Source organism: Camelus ferus, chromosome 9 (assembly GCF_009834535.1).
Source record: "Camelus ferus isolate YT-003-E chromosome 9, BCGSAC_Cfer_1.0, whole genome shotgun sequence".
Classification (NCBI taxonomy): Eukaryota; Metazoa; Chordata; class Mammalia; order Artiodactyla; family Camelidae; genus Camelus; species Camelus ferus.
In genome coordinates, this window is record NC_045704.1 from 61,879,229 (window position 1) to 61,897,260 (window position 18,032).

Sequence of the window (18,032 nt, forward strand, 5' to 3'; positions counted from 1 at the left end):
AAGTTCAGTGGTATGTTAAAACTGTTGTAGATTAATGCTTGCTACATATTTCTTTATGTTGGGGGTGGGGCGGTAAGGAATTACATTTTAATTTTCTCAACAGATTATTTTTTTTTTAAGATGGATTAATAGACTTTTCAAAGGTGGCCACACTGATGGGGAAAATTACTAATGTGATTTAGGATTTTTCTGTGTTCTAGCTTTCTGGGAGCAGCAGCCTTCTCCCACCTTCCCCATTTTTATTTCTAACTTTTCTAAATTTATTTAAGAATTTATATATAAAAGGTAAGTAACTTTCCCTCATGAGCAAATGTCTGAAAGGTTGTACACTAAATATTTTAACTGGCTAAAGAGCTATGAATGACTTCAAGGGTTCCATGAACTACTTCACATCCTATGTAAAGTTTTTTTATGTATGTGTGCATTTTTTAGTAGTGTGTAATTTGCATCAGTTTCCCAAGGGGGTCTGTAATGCAAGAAGGAGCCTCTCCCCCTGGTAGACATGATTATTGTGTCACATCATTTTGTCATCCTCTGTCCTCTTCCTTCTCCGCAACCAGATTCAGCTTAGCTGAACTACATCTTTTTTTGAACAAGAAGCCCATTATGTTCATCTACACTGGCAAGACTGAATGATTGGATAGAAAGCACATGGTCGCTGGCAAGGTGAAAAGAGGATATGAATGTTGTGGAAGTTGTGGAGTGTTTTGAGTCAAGGAATAATAGCAGGACCAGCAGGAAGATCAGTATTGCTGACTGTGGACAACTCTAATAAATTTGACTCATGTTTGATATTAACCACCAGACCATTTCTTCTGTGGCTCAAGAGAGAACTCTTTCACTCCTGTCTACTCACAGTCTGCTATAGTCTTGGTGCTGTTGCTGAAGTTCTTTGGTCCATGTGTTCCTTAGCACAAGTCTAGCTGGATTGCAGAGTTAAGTTTATGATTATGATATAATGACAACAATAGCAAAGCCCATTCTGCAAAATCTGGGGTAGGGGAGATCTGTTACATTTTAAATCAATCAAAATATCTTCAGGCTCTTCAACATCAGCTCTGGAAGATAGAATACAATGGAGCAGTGCCTTCAGAATTCTTATGCAAAATTTCCAACCTAGGACTCTACATAGTCAAATTATCAGTTAAGTGTGGGGATAGAATAAAAACCTTTTCTGTCAAGTGAGATCTTGAAAGCATTTACATCCTGAGCATGTTAAGGAGCTACTGGAGGATGGACTCCTGATCCAACACAGGCAAAGGTAAAAGGACTCTTCCAAGGAGATTGGTAAAAGAGGATCCCAGGATTATATCTGTACACTCAACAGAGGGCAACCAGTTCATGTTGGAATAGTGTGACTCAAGAAACAAACATTTTGATAGCTCTCATCACAAAGATGCCTACTACCATGGCACCATCTTTATATCCTGAGGAGCAGGATGCCCACATGAGCCTGGCCCACATTGCTGACCTACTCTTGGCTCGCTCTATGTCCCGATGAAGTTCCTGTTCCTTCCTTGACATGCTGAAAGTGTTCTGCTATGTCCTACTTCTGTGTGGCTTAGAAGTAGAAAATTCATAGGAGTTCATCTCCAACATATTCCTGTCAAATGTGCAGTCCCTAGCCTACATCCCGGCCTGGCCAGAGACCCCAAAGATGCTGAGTCCTTTGTCTCCCAGGATTCACTTTTATAGCCTTGTCCCCTAACTTCTTGAGAATAGGCTCTTATAGCTGTTAGGGAAGCCACGGCCAGACGATGGCCTACAGATTGTTTAGCTTATTTTCTCCCAGAGGTCTTCATGCAACCCCATTGAAATATAGCCTTCTGCTATTGACTAAACATTTGTGCCCCCTGCCAAGTTCATATTTTGAAACCTAATCCCCAATATGGTGGTATTCGGAGGTGAAGCCTTTGGGATGTGGTTAGGTCATCAGGATGGAGTCCTCATGAATGGGATTAGTGACCTTATAAAAGACCCTGAAGAGCTCCCTCCCACCTTCTCCTATACGCAGGCATAGTAAGAAGACTGCTGTCTGTAAACCAGGAAGTAGGTTTTCACCAGACACCAAATCTGCTGACACTTAGGTCTTGGATTTGCCAGCCTCCAAAACTGAGAAGTCAATGCTTGTTCTTCCATCTTCCCAGTCTATGTTACTTTTGTTATAGCAGCCCAAATGGACTAAGACGCCTCTATACTTCTCAGTTTTTATATTAATTACCTTTCACATTTATTTACATGTTAGATAATTACAGTAGGCTGAATAATGGCCCCCCAAAGGTGTCCAGGTCCTAATCCCTGGCACCTATAAATGTGTTACTTTCCTTGGCAAAGGAATTTTGCAGGTGTGATTAAGTTACAGTTCTTGAGATGGGGATGTTATCCTGCATTATCTGGGTGGCCCAATATAATCACAAGGACCCTCATAGGAGGGAAGTAGGGGGTCAGAGAGGAGAGACAATGCTAAACTGCTGGCTTTGAAGGTGAAGGAAGGGGACCATAAGCCAAGGAGTGTAAGTAGCTTTTTAAAACTGGAAAAGAAAAGGAAACAAATTGTCCATAGAATGTTCTTCTCCCAAAGAAACTCAGTCTTGTAGATCAGTTTTAGACTTCTGACCTCCGGAACTGTAAAATAATACATTTGTTTTGCATTAAGCTAAGTTTGTGGTGATTTGCTACAGCAGCAATAGAAACTAATAGTGAATAAAAACAGTAACTGATTAAAATGGGAAAAAAAAGTTTATTATAGGCAATTAAGAAATTGCAGGCAAAAAAGAAGAAAATGAAAATTATTCATAAGCCCAGTACTCGAAGATAGCCACTCTATGTGTCAGAAGGTACTATTTTTATTTAATGCCAGAAGAATATGTAGTCACAAACAGAAACCACATATTTCATTTAATTTCAATACAAATTTATTGGACACCATAGAATTGAAAATGAGTAAGATTGGCTAACGGGATACTTAGTAAACATTTATGAATAGATGTTTATATTTCTGTTTTACCCTGTTTTCTACCATAAGGACTAGCATTTATTACATTACATCCTCTTTGCTTCCTCCATCCTTAGAATGTATTTCTGCATACTGGAACTATCTGCAAGTGACAGAAAGCTAATTAAAACTATCTTAAGCCGTAAAAGAATCTTTATTGGTTTATTTAACTGGAAAGGACAGAGGTAGAGCCAGCTGCAGGGTCAACTGAATCTCCAGGGATTCTATGTCATCCTAATTGTTTTTCCTGTCTTTTTTCTGTCTCTCCTCTTCTGGTCTTATTCTCTTCTACAGATAAGCTTCCTCTGTACAACAGGAGCCAGAGCCAGATCCAAGGCAGCTCCAGACTTACACCATGCCACTTTAGCAGTGCCAGAGGAAAGCAAATGTATCAGTGTATATAATTCCAGAGAAGAGTTTCGGTTGACCTGGTCTGGATTCCATGTTCAGTCCTTGGACTCAGAGGTATGGCCAGCAGTTTGGAGTACTGTGATTGGCCAGGCTCAGGTCATGCACCTGTGGCCTTGGTGGTAGGGAACCATAGTCAGCAGCTGATTGGATTGGACTGATAATTCCTCAGAGTAAAATGGGGATGGTGCTTCCACCACCAGAAGCAGAGAAAGAAGTTGGGAAGATAAAAATAACATATCTGTTATACTTTGAATCTTTCCTAGATTAAAAGATAACCCCTTTGATTTAGCTGGCCCAGTATGATAAACCATTTTTGCCCACCTACTCCCCGTGATGTTTTTCTTTATAGAGAAAAATGTAATAGACACGTTATTTTTATTATGGTATAACATTAGTAGTGGAGAATTGGAGATGTTTTTTACTGGTCTATTGTGTAGCTGAGGCTGGGAAATAGCCATAAAAGTCAACATCTCCTAACCTTGCTATAGTGATTTGTTGAGAGATGAGGAATAAGTAATTTGTTATTAACAGTAGGTCAATATCTGAAGCTTTTAATAACTTTCTTTTAAAATATATTATACAAATTCAGAATTAACCCTATTATGCCTATCCGACTTGGTTGGATTCTTACGTTTTTTGAGAGGGAAAGGGATAAACTCAGCTTACCGTCTCAGTGACTTATTGTAGCAAGGACTACTACTTGTCCCTCTGATACATGTTTTCCCCTTCTATAATAGTAAAAGTTTTAGCTGGTCACATGGATACTCAGCTAAAAACTAATTTTCCAATTTCCTATCCAATCAGGTGCACACACCATGTGACTAGGTTGTGTTCAGTGAGACAGGAACTGAAGTGATATATACGACTTGCAAGTCATGCTCTTAAATTTTCACATTTTATCAGCCAGGAATCTTACTCCTGGATAGTGATGACTTATCCAACATCACACCATAAATAACTGTCAGACTACATTAGAAGGAAGGGTGGAGTACATACAAGGGAAAAGAATTCTGTGCTGATAATGATGTGAGCAATATGTTTAGTATTTATTTTACTTAAATGATTAAATAGTCTGTCAATGCACAGTAGCAGGAAATTTCCATTTTAATGAGATTTGGATACAACATAGCAATTCATATTCATTAAAATGGGATTTTATTGTACAGTAAAAGCCATTAATATCAACCACAATGTTTTGAGTTACCTTCAGTTAAACTTTGGTTTTCCCAAAGCTGATTTTGTACCATCATTAAAAAATTAATCACAAGAGACTGTCAAACCATTTGAAGAGAATAGAAGTACACTAGTAATATTAATTTATATACAATTTACTACAGATAAAAATGCCTTTTAAATGGGTATCAACATTTTTTATATCCAAATTTTGTTCATATGAGTATAAAATCTCACTCTGCAGAACCTAGAAATGAAATCAAATGTTTCATTATATTTCCAAAAGTAAAGAAAAATGCTTCAAATACAATAGGAGAAGTGTTAATACACTAATATCAAATTTTCTTTCTTTAGATCTTGAAAGTTTTTGGTCAAGTAGTGTAAGACTACATAATTCAGGTCAGTGAAAAGCTCAGATTTGTCTTCCCTCAGTCCCCTCTTTATCCTCTTCACTATACAATCAATTCTCTTAAAGGAAAGATGTGTACAGCTTAGAAAATAACTTTTCTTAAATTGAATTGTTAGTGACCATGTATGTTAAGCTTTTGCTTATAGCTATAATTAAATCTTAGCCACTCTCTAAAACTGGCTGTAAGAATATCGACTTTGCCACACTTATGTACCTTTGCTTTATTTTATGTTTTGTATTTTTCACTAAAGTTGAAGGCCTTTCCTTCAATCCACATTTTGTTAGGCTCTCCTACTTTAAGAGAGAAACTGCTTATTTCTTGTAGTATTCTTGTTTGACAATAGAGGGCACAAGTTCATTAAGAAGTGAAGTAAATTACTTAAGGAGCAATTCATAATACCTGTCTGCTCTCCATTTCATGATTTAAGAAAATGGAGGTAATTAATTTACTCTGATGTTTCACGTATTGAAGGAAACCCCTGTCTTTTTCAGAGATTAAATTTAATCTCAAATAGATGTCACTTTCATTGTTAAAAATACTAAGGGCACCTGACTCTCCAGGTTGTCAACTTGCCCTACTAAACCATCAGATTAATACTTTGTAGATCTGCAAAGAAACAGTTCTACTTTATAGAGAATAGTAATTACTTTACCACCTTTAATCTCAATTTCTAACAAAAAATATACAATAACATATATTGATGTATTCTAGTTATTACAGTTCTTTTGCATTAGTTTGTTCTATAGAAAAATGAAGTGATATTCTAAACTTTAAATTTGAGTTCCTTTCTTTAGTTCCTTTTGGCTATCTAAAATGTTAAAATTTTAACTTCCATTGCTTCATTTGATATAGTTTATAGACTATTAGAAAGGAATTAGAGAAGGAATATGTACTTTTAATAAATGTCATTCTACTTTAGATAGTATTTCTTAAATAACTAATACTTAAAATTGATTTCTTCCTTGTAATGTAAAAACTTCACTGTTAAATCATGTCTCCTAAAACATGATAGTCATACACAGTAAACAGTTCTCTTCTCTCTACACATAAATACCACCAATAAAATCGTTTTATAAGTCTCTGAACTAATACTTAAATGGCACACATCCTCTACCAACTCTACAGTTTCAAGTAAGGATTTGGTCATTGTAAAAGATTAGTTTTAAAATTACATAATGTGAATGTGGTGGAAAATGACACTTATGTTCATTAATTCTGTTTGTATAATAGCACCTATCTTTGTTCTATTTATTATCTTATGTTCTAGAGAATTTTTCCTTCTTAAGCTGTATAACTAATGTGTATACAATAAATTAAAATGTTTATAAAAAAGGGAAAAAAGAAAAAGGCAATGATAGTATCCCAACAGCACAGGAGAAACAGATTAGAAAAGTAGAAACCATAGTAACATAAAACAACGAAAATTGTAGCATAATTGTAGAATAACTCAATAAAATTTCATCATGGGTAATAATACGAATTCCCAGTATTCTTCCAGGTTCACTGAATTTAATTATAAAAAGGGACTTTAAAGAAGGACCAGATATCTTCACATATCAGAACCTTCTTGTGGCACAAGATAGAATAATAAAATGAACACAGTTTTTATGTTAATACCAACTAATCAATTGTAATTGGCATAATTACTACTTTGCTATTTTCTCCTAGTATTCATTATTGCTGAATACATAATTACAGCACAGGATATAATTTATTCTTTGGCAATATGTCAGTTGCAGACCCAGCGTTTTCAATAGATGTTTCCCTTTACTGAATTTGCATGTATTATAAAGAGTACAGTGTAAGCCTATTTACTTCAGGGTTAAAAACTTGATAATTTCAGTGAGCACTGAATGTTACTTATGTCTAAACTACATCTATTCATCTTGTTGAGAAAAGGACATTTTGAAAAACAAGAGTTCAGGATTTGCATATACTAACTACTATGTATAAAGTAGATAAACAACAAGTTTCTACTGTATAGCACAGGGAACTATATTCAATATCTTGTAGTAACCTATAGGGAAAGAGAATATGAAAAGGAATATATATATGTACAACTGAAATACTATGCCTTATACCAGAAATTAACACAATATTGTAAACTGACAATACCTAAATAAATAAATAAATAGAAAAACAAGCATCATAAGGACAAAAATGTAATGCGGGCCATCAGCAAATATAGATGCCCAATCTCTCTATCCTTTTTCTTTCTTTTTTTTTAGATTTTATATTTTTTTCTTTCTATATATATGTATTTTTTGTTGAAGTATAGTCAGTTTACAATGTTGTGTCAGTTTCTGGTGTACAGCATGATATTTCAGTCATACATATACATACATATATTCATTTTCATATTCTTTTTCATTATAGATTACTACAAGATATTTAATATAGTTCCCTGTGCTATACACTAGAAACCTGTTGTTTTTCCATCCCTTTTCCACACGACTTCTTTCCCTCAAAATCTACCAGACCAATCATTGTCTTAGCAAGCTATTTTTCACAGGCCTTTGGCTATGGACACTTGGAGGCAACCATTCTAACAATGCTAACCATTTTACCCCCTATTTTAGAAGGACCATGTTTTGTTGCCCATTTTTATTGTTTTAAATTTCTGAACTTTGTTCATGGTGCTTTTAAACTGAAGGACAGTAATGTACTTAGCTGACAGCTATCTGGTAGTATAGTGTTTGGTGGTTTTTTTAAAAAGTGGCACTAAGCACAAAATATATAAAAGTAAGATATTTTGAACAACTGCAAAAATAAATAAATAAAACGGCGTCACAATCTCTTTGTGACCTGAAACAGCACTCTGTAAAATCTTCAGCTATGGACTACTTCTGCAGAGCACCTGTGACCTGCAAGTATATTACTATACAAGGCACCCAGCAATGTGCTCCATTAGCCAAGGGTATATCCTGCCAAGCCATGTTTACTACCAACTCAGTGTTTCCTTTTTATTGGTGTTCATTATTTATGCTTAGCTATTTGTAGCTATACTCTCTTCACAGACTGAACTGATGTATATTATCAAAAAAGATATGTGACCTTAGATATTGCAGGTTTTATAAAAGGTACATCTTGGGGTTCTAAACTATGGATGACAAAATTTTTGCAGAAAACTCAAGCCAGAATTTCTACAAATTTTTCACAGTTAAACTGTTAAGTAGCATAGATGAAAAATTGAGTGAAAATATAATTATCATAGGTGTTGCAGTTTGGTTTCCCAGGGGGAAAAAAATCTGAGATGGAAATTAGCATGCAAGAAGTTTATTAGGGAGGGTTCTTGGGATCAACACCTGTGAAAGGAGTGGGCAGGAGGAAAAGCTGAACTGTGATGCAGCTGCAAGAAGGGCCTTGAGCAATCCCTACTGGGAGATCTCGATCTGGGATTACGCTTCTGAGCTTTTCTGGACTGGGGTGGGTTGGCTGGGCTTTGTAAATACCATCAACCAGTTATTGAATGTGGGCTGCTCCTGGTGAGGGAGCATGGCATTGGGCAAGGGGCCTCTCTTGAGCCAAGGCAAGTTCCAGAGAGGGACTTAGCTGAGAGCTGCCAGCTGGCTACTCTCCCAGAAGCTGGAGTGCTTTGGACCTCAAGGTGGGTGATTTGAGCAGCACACCCCAGCGTCCACCATGCTGTGAAATTGACAGTGGGAAAAATTTACTAATAGCAGTAGACATTTTGTGCAGTAAAAATAGCTGAGATCAAATTACCTATGTGCTGTACCTTAAAAAATCACAATCCTGCCAAAGAATCTATGGGAGCTCTCTGCTCACTCCAAGTCAGTTCCAAACCCCATTCTCTGTATAAGAACCACCATAATCTGACCTTATGCTTCCTACTAACGCCCTGCTTCCCATGAATTCCCAAGTGAGATCTTCAAGTTCAGGCAGATAAGTGGACTCACATCTTTACTTCTGCCCACATTTTCCCTCTTCTCTATCTAAATCCAGCCCAATTCCACTCTCTCTATTAAGCTTCTATATGTGTATTATCTTACTCTCTTCTCTGAATTTGCATTGCACATGCTGTGCCACAAAATTCACCCCTTAATTATAAATGATCTCCATCTCCAGGGATGTGTGTGTGTGTGTGTTTGTGTGTGCGTGAGTGTGTGTGGTGGGGGGAAGGTGTAGGCTATGGTCCCCAGTAAAATAGCTCCTCCAGAGCAGGTTTTGTGCCTTGTATCATCCCATGCCATCTACCATGTTAGTGGGCGTATGATAGACATTGAATAGTTTCAGAGTTTTAGAGACAGAAGAGACTTTAGGGACCACTTAGTCCTATCTAATTTTACAGATGATTTAACAGAGGCTCCAAAAGATTAAGTTATAATCCTCCTCTGAACTCCCACATTACTTTGTTTGTACCTCTTTTATAGTATTTATTGCTTTCTATTTTTTGTTAATTATGTTCCTGCCTGTTTTACCAGTCCTTATCTGTATTTTTAGAGACTACTTCTCTTCTTCTGCCCATTGCTGGTATTCCCTATGGCCCCGTTGGGTTGTTTTTTTTTTTTTCTGGGGCTTCCATTCTTACAGACTTCAATTGCCACCAAGAAATTGAATGACTCATTAATCTGTATCTTTAGTCTGACTTTCCCCTCAAGCCGTCTTTAGACAATTCCACCTGCATGTTTTACAAGATTCTCATACTCAACTGTTGTCCTTGACACCTCCATAATCCTTATATCCAACGGGCCACCCAATCCTATTCATTTACTTTGGAAATTTCACACTAGTCCTGATCTCCTCTGTATTCACTGCCATTTGTCATGAATTCAGGTCCTGTTCATCTCTGAATGATAGGAATAACCTGTTTCCTGTTCTCCTTGTAATCATTTTTTTCCTACTACTTCACCCTAAAGCTGCTACCAAAGTAATCTTCCCCCCAAAATTAACCTAATAAGTCATTCCTTTCTTTAAAATTCTTTATTGGTTCTTCGTTACCTGTAATTAAGAGCTAAACTTCTTACCATGGCTTACAAAGCTTTTCAGAGAGAGGCAGATACTGAGCCTAGTAGTTAAGTCAAACTTCCAGGAATAAATTTTGATTGGCACCTGTAACGATGTGACCTCAGGCAAGTTAATTTATTCTTTGTGTCTGTTTCCCACGTGAAAAATATACACAACAGTTGTTACCTATCTAAGAGGGTTGTTGTAAGGAATTCATAAATTAATACATGTGAAGTGCATAGAACAGAACAGGGCACACATTAAGTTCTATTATTTCTAAATCTAAGACAAGTTATCTTTTAAGTCTCATCTGCCAATTCATTATCTGAATCCAATTCTTAAGCCATAATGAAATTTTCATAATTCTCCAAACCTATCATTACATACCCTTTCACTATGTTATCCCTTTTCATATGCTTTTTCCTCTCACTGGAATATCTTCCCTACTTTGCTGCTGATAAATTTATGCTCATCCTTGAAGGAACAGGTAAGGGTCATAGCCTCCTTGCAGCCTTCCCTGCTGCCCTTCTCCATGCAGCAGTTACATTCTTCTTTATCCGTTCTTTAAATTGTAGGCATACTTTTATAATTACTTTTCACATATTATGTTAGAACTGCATGTTTTCTTGTCAGTCCTCCCAGCAAGGATATGAGTTCCTACAGGCCATGTCTTAATTTTTGTTTTCCTGATGCCTGGTAAAACACCTAATACATATTGGAGATTCAAAAACTGTCTATTAAAATGAAATATATATATATATATATATATATATATATTTAAAAATTGAATAAAATTTTATAATATTTTTGGCTAGGAAGACTAAAATAGATTGTAAATATATGAATTTTTCACAAAATCAATCTGTAATTTTAGTATAGCTCTAAATCCAAATGCTAATTGGCTTGTGTTTGCTTATTTGGTTATAATTTCATGACATGATTTCATGGTTTATCTAGAAGAATAAATGTTTGAAAAGAGCCAGGTAACATCTGGTAAAGATGAATAATAGCTGGCTAGCCATACCAAATAACCAGATAATAAATTCTTTTATAAAGCTATAGTAATTCATGCATAGTGGTATTGATGAAGAAATGGACCTAAGTCAGATCGAAGGAAAACACTGAAAGTAAGAAAATAGAATGAAATGCACATAAAGTTTAGTATGCATTAAAAAATATTTTTCAAATCAGTGGGGAAAGATAGATTACTCAAAATTGTAAGGCCATTTGGAAAAAATATATATACTTCAATTTTGTCTTTACACTTTATATAACCATAAATTCTAGATAAACTAAAAATTACAATGTGAAAAACAAAACCACTAAAGCACTAGAAAAAAGTATGGATGAAATGTTTTAATTGTTATTATTGAAGTGTAGTTGACCTACAATACTATGTTAGTTCCAGCTGCACAACTTAGTGATTCAATACTTCTATATGTTACAAAATGATCACCATTATGGGTGAATTATTTTAGCTTCTTGGAATGATGAATGCTTTGTTAAAGTGTATCTAAAAATCCAGAAACCATAAAGGGAAATAGTAATAAATTCAACTATTTTAAAGCTTGGGGTATTTCAAATAAAGGTTATACTAATAGCTTTTAGACAAATAATTGTTATTTTAAAAATGTGTTAGTCCCTTAAATCATGTAGAAAACAGAAAGTGAACTTATAAACTGAAGTTACAATGACACTAGTTTTTATAATTGCCCATGTATTTACCTTTACTGACAACTTTATTTCTTCATACAGCTTCAAATTACTGTCAACTGTCCATTTATTTCAACCTGCAGGAATCCCTCTAGCATTTCTTACAGGGCAGGTTTAGTAATAACAAATTTCCTTATTTTTTTTTTTTAATCTGGTAACATTTTAACTTCTCCCTCACATTCAAAGTATAATTTTGCCAGGTATCAGATTCTTGGTTTACAGTTTTTCTTTTGGCATTTTGAATATATTGGCCCATTGCCTTCTGGTCTCCAAAGTTTCTGATGAGAAATCTGCTAACAGTCTTACTGAGGATCCTGTATATGGGACAAGTCACTTCTCATTTGCTGCTTTCAACATTCTTTCTTTATAGAAACGTTTTGACAGTTTGATTATAATGTATTTTAGTTTGGGTCGCTGAGTTCATTGTTCTTGGATTCATTGAGCTTCTTGGATGTTTATGTTTATGTCTTTCAAATTTGGGAAGCTTTGAGCTGTTATTTCTTCGAATAATATCTCTGCCCTCCTTCTCTCTCTTCTTCAGGGAGTCTCATGATGTTTACATTGGTCCTGTGTCCCAAAGGTCCCTTCAATTCTGTTCAGTTTTCTTCTTTTTCTTTCTGTTCCTCAGAGATGGTAATTTCCTTTGTCCTATCTTCAAATTCTTTGATTCTCTTCTGTGCCTGGTTAGATCTGCTATTGAATTCCTCTAGTGAATATTTCATTTATTTTATTGTAACTTTTGACTTCAGAATTTCTTTTTAGTTTCATTTTATGTTTTCTATCGCTTTACTGATATTTTTATTTTGTTCATACATTGTTTTCTTGACTTTATCCACATCTTCCTTTACTTATTTTAGCATATGTCAGACAGTTATTTTATTTTTTTTTTGAGGGGGGAGGTAATTAGGTTTATTTATTTTTATTTATTTTTCAATGGAGGTACTGGGGATTGAACCTAGGATGTGGTACATACTAAGCATGCATTCTACCACTAAGCTATACCCTTCCTCTTCCAGTCAGTTATTTTAAAGTCTTTGTCTAGTAAGTCTGCCATTTGGTCTTTCTCAGGAACACTTTCTGTTGATTTATTTCCTTCCTTTCAATGGGCCATAATTTCGTGTTTCTTTATATGCCTTGTGATATTTTTACTATTGTTGTTGAAAACTGTACTTTTGAATCTAATAATGTGATAACTCTTGAAATCAGATTTTCCGTCTTCCCAGGGTTTGCTATTTCTTGTTTTTGTTTTCATTTTTTCTTTGATTTGATTATTGTAGATGTCTCTGTGCTAGGAATGAATCTGAGGTCTATCTAAATTTAGGGTCTTCTCAAGTCTTTTCTGAGCCTGCACCTTTCCCTGGGCATGCATGATGACTGTATAAATTCCTTTGTAGATGTGGTTGCTTTGGAATATCCTAGTCTTTAAATGTCTTTAAATGTCCTAATATGGCTCCCAAAGGGGAAAAAAATAGAAAAATAAGGAGTAAGAAAAAAAGACATCAGCCTGTTAAATCCCTTGTAAGTCACTTCAGGCAGAGCTGGAGAGGCTTGTAATAATGTGGGGCAGGGTGCAACAATGGCTGCACACCTCAGTGTGCACATCCATAATGAAGAGCAGCAATCATCGATCAGAGCACAGATCCCCCATATTTAGAGGACAAGGTCTTTATTACGCTCCTTGACTTCCACAAGCTGCATGCAAATCGCTCCTGACATGCAGGCACAGCTTCCTGCTCTGGGCCTAGGATGTAGGTAATGGATAGCTGCTGCTAAGCGAAGAGTTTAAATTTACCAAAATTAACCACAATTTACTGTCCAAGCCTTTCCCTGGAAGTTGCAAGCCTTCCTACAGACTTCAGAGTTCGAAAACAGCTACACCAGATTTTGCCAGTACAGTTGTCTAGATGGGAAGACAGCTTTCTGGTGCTTTGTCTTTCCCCATCTTCCCAGAATCCTCCTTCTGATGCATTGCTTTTTATTCTATCAGACTGGTCAATATAAAAATAATTAGTAATACTTGGTGTTGCAAATGATTTGCAGGAAAAGGTACTTTCATAATGTTGAGCGTGAGGTTAAAACAAAAAGTACTATAAACTATTAAAGCCTTTTGAGAAAGCAATTTGATAATATCTATAAATTTTTTTAATGTATGTACTTTTTGAGTCAAGAATTAACTCTACAGATGTATTTGCACAAGGACTGAAAAATACAAGCACAAAGTGTTCACAGAAGCATTGTTTGTAATAGTGAAAAAGTGGCAATATCCTAAATGTGTGTTAATGATTAAGTAAATTATAGTACATTCATACTCTGAAATACATTACAACTGGTAAAAAATAATAAACATACAAAATATTTAGTAACTACAAAAGTAGTCCTTGACACTTTTAAAGAACACTGGTCTATTATTTTATAGACTATTTCCACAATTGGGACAATCATCTCAAAACTGTCTGATGTTTTCTTATAACTGTTAAGGTTCTGCATTATTTTAAAGGATACCACAAGGTGATGTCCCCTTCTCAGTGCATCATATTGGAAGAACAACATGATATTTCTGTATTTTACTGGTGATGTTAACCTTGATTACTTGTATCTGCCAGGATTCTCCACTATACAGTATTTGTTTGACAAGAGAATAAAAACCTCTGGGGATAGATCAAAAATATCTGGGAATTGGGGGTGGGGGGAGGGTATAGTTCAGTGGTAGAGTGTGTGCTTAGCATTCACAAGGTCCTGGGTTCAATCCCCGGTACCTCCATTAAACAAACAAACAAACACAAACAAACCTAATCACCCCCCAAAATATTTTTGAAAATCTAGAAATTACTTACAAATATATTGGGGAATATGTTATGTGAATATAAAACTGTAATATATTTAATCCATAAATACTGTGGCTTTTATGAGCTGGTTCTTTTAGAACCTAGACAGCATTGTAAAAATATGAATCTATGCACAGTTCTAAAGGACTATGGTGATTCTTTTATCATTGTGGTAAGTTGTATTTTCTAAATTCTTAAAGAGCCTTTTAAAATTTGGACTATGCAATAATCACATAATAATAAATAATTAATATATATATAAATAATTATTATATGCTATTTATCCAAACACTTTCAGTAAAGAAACAATATTTCATTTATTTATTTATTTTTAGAGGAGATACTGGGGATTGAACCCAGGACCTTGTGCATGCTAGCATGTGCTCTACCACTTGAGCTATATCCTTCCCCCCATTATTTATTTATTTATTTATTTTTAGAAGAGGAAATGATATTTCAAAAGAAAGATGTTTGGGGTAAAATATAAGTACACATACTAGAGCAAAAAACAAACAAACAAACTCCAGACTTTAAAGAAACTTTAGGCAAAAACTCAGACTTGAATTTGGGGGATTTTAGCTGATATAGTAGGCATCTTCTTGTGTGTGTTGTTTGGTTTTCCTTTGAAGTAAGGTTGAAATTCCTTTTTCTTCTCAGAGAATTAGTAGTCAAGTGAGGCTGTCAAGGGGATCATGTGTATTCGCACACTTTGGAGCCAAACTGAGGGCTCCTGTGTATGTCAAAACTATATGTATCAAAACTCATCAAATAGTACACTATAAATATGTGAGTTTATTGCATGTCACTTATACTTTTTTTTTTTCATGTTGCAATCTAGCAAATGTCTAGAAAAATAGAGTTAACAGGGGCAGGAGTTTTTTGGACCGGTGTAGTAATATTGCTTAAAGAAAGGGGCAGTGTGAATGTCCTTGACCTGTGTCCAATCTTTGTTCTTGGCAAAACCTTAGTCCAATCATTTCCGAGGCCATCAGAGGAACTACTAGAACCAACAATCAGTAAATAAATTCAATAAAAAAGTAACTTTATCCAAATTTCAAGGAAGAATTATTTGGTGAGCCAGGTAAAACGGTAAGTTCATTTAAAGGAAAGAAAATCAAACTGGCATAGACTTCCCAAAACAGAAAAAGCTGAATGCCAGAAAACAAAAAAGCAACACTTAAAATATACTCAAGGAAACAAAACCAAAGATTATCTTTTATTCAGCCGAACTGTTCTTCACACATAGATTACAGATAAAGTTTTAAGCCAGCAAGAACCCAGAGAATATTGATTATTTGAACCTTTCTCGAGGAAACTGCTCAAGAACTAACAGCAGGTAGCAGAGAACATGGGCAAACTCTAGCTGAAGAGCTGCCGGTGGGAATCAATTCAGGTATAAGACAAATAAACAAAAATAAAGGTAGAGATAAAAAAAAATAAATGTGGGGATGAGGGCTGACAGAATGTTTCATGCTCTGACAATGTAGGAAGACTAGAACTACAAAAAAAAAAAATGGGAGAAGAGAGAGATAATTTGGAAGTAGAATAAGTTTTGAAAACCTCATCTGTAATAGCTCAGAATCAAAAGGTATCATTTAAGGGTGACAAATCAAGTAGGTAAAGGATGAGCATATTCAGTGGCACAAAAGTAAACCCTGAGTCAGGTAATGTTACTGATTGTAATTGGATGAAGAGTAGGAGGTGAGGCAGGAGGAAGAAGATACAAACTGTTCTACATGGCAGAGGAGTAAGAAATATTGCTTAAACAGAGGGGGAGAGGATAGTATATAAAGGTGTAATTATGAAGGTAACCATGTGAAAAATAAAACAGCATTTTAAATAGCAGAACTATAGTAACAAAAAATGTAGAGAAGACAAAAAAAGAATTAAATTTCTTGTTACTATATATAACACACTTACAGAAAAATACATAAAATGTGAATTGCAGAATAACCAATCATTATAAAGCACATGCTGGTTAAACACTACCCAGGTCAGGAAATGCAACATTACTGACATTCCTTCTTGATCATAATCTCTTTCCCCACACAGATAACCACTATCCTGACTTTTATGGTAATTGCATGCTTTTTTTTTTTCCCACAGGAATACCTCATTTTATTGAGCTTTACATTATTGTACTTCGCAAATATTGCATTTTCTACAAATTGAAGGTTTGTGGCAACCCTGTGTTGAGCAAGACTGTCAGCCCTATTTTTTTTAAAGAATTTTTAACACCTTTATTGTGGTATAATTCTTGTACAGTAAACTACACATATTTCAGATGTACAATTTGATGAATTTTCATACATGTATATACCTATGAAACCACCACCATCAGCCCCATTTTTTCTCCTCATTTTATTTATGTATTTATTTTTTAAAGTTTCTTCCCATTTTATCAAGATATAATTGACCTATAGCACTGTATAAGTTTAAGGTGTACAGCATAATGATTTGACTTATGTACATCATGAAATGATGACCACAGTGAATTTAGTGAGCATTCATCATCTCATATAGATAGAAAATTAAAGAAATATAATGAATATGGTTTTCCCTTGCAATGAGAACTCAAAGATTTACTCTCTGAACAACTGTCATATATAACATACAGCACTGTTAATTTATCATGTTGTACATTACATCCCTAGTACTTATGTATCTTATAACTGGAAGTTTGTACCTTTTGATGCCCTTATCCAGTTCCCCTTACCCCCACCCACTGCCTCTGGTTACCACAAATCTGATCTCTTTTTCTGAGTTTGTTTGTTTTAGAAGTATAATCGACAACACTATGTTAGTTCCTGTTATACAACATAGTGTGTCAATATTTCTGTACATTTCAAAATGATCATCAGTTACCATATGTCACCATACAAAGATATTGTGTAATTATTGACTATATTCCCCACACTGTACATTTTATACCCATGACTCATTTATTTTGTCACTGGAAGTTTGTATCTCTTAATCTCCCTCACTCATTTCTCTCCTCTCCTCATCCCTCTCTTCTCTAGCAACCCACCTTCCTGTTCTCTGTATCTGACTCTTTCTACTTTGTTACACTTGTTCAATTGTTTTGTTTTTTAGATTCTACATTTAAGGGGAATCATATTTTATTTGTCTTTATCTGACTTATTTCTCTTTGCATGATACCGTCTAGGTCCATCCATGTTGTTGCAAATATATCAGCCCGATTCTCCCAACAGCATTTGCCCACTTTGTGTCTCTGTGTTACGTTTTGGTAATTCTCACAATATTTCAAACTTTTTCACTCTTACTGTATATGTTATGGTGATCTGCCATCAGTGTGATCTTTCATGTTACAGCTATGACTCACTGAAGGCACAGATGATGGTTAGCATTTTTTAGCAATAAAGTACTTCTAAGTTAAAGTATGTACATTGTTTTTTCAGACATGTTATTGCATACTTAATAGACTACAGTATAGTGTAAACTTAAACTTTTATATATACTGGGAAACCAAAAAGTTCATGTGACTCACTTTATTGTGATATTCACTTTATTGCAGTGGTC

General features: G+C 35.0%; 1 protein-coding gene across 3 annotated transcripts in view; it reads left to right on the top strand.

Annotated features, from left to right (window-relative positions):
- The window catches only part of BCAS2 (BCAS2 pre-mRNA processing factor), a 28,885-nt gene extending 12,175 nt beyond the window's left edge, over positions 1 to 16,710 (top strand). The window contains exons 8-9 of one of the 3 annotated variants that reach the window (XR_004322613.1): positions 3,290 to 3,460; positions 16,599 to 16,710. The gene's annotated coding sequence lies outside the window, so the exon portion shown is untranslated. Of the gene's footprint in view, positions 1 to 560; positions 2,776 to 3,289; positions 6,464 to 16,598 lie in introns of those variants that run through there. The other 2 variants (XM_014566415.2, XM_014566416.2) reach the window with 2 other exon arrangements.
- Positions 16,711 to 18,032: the final 1,322 nt, after the last annotated feature.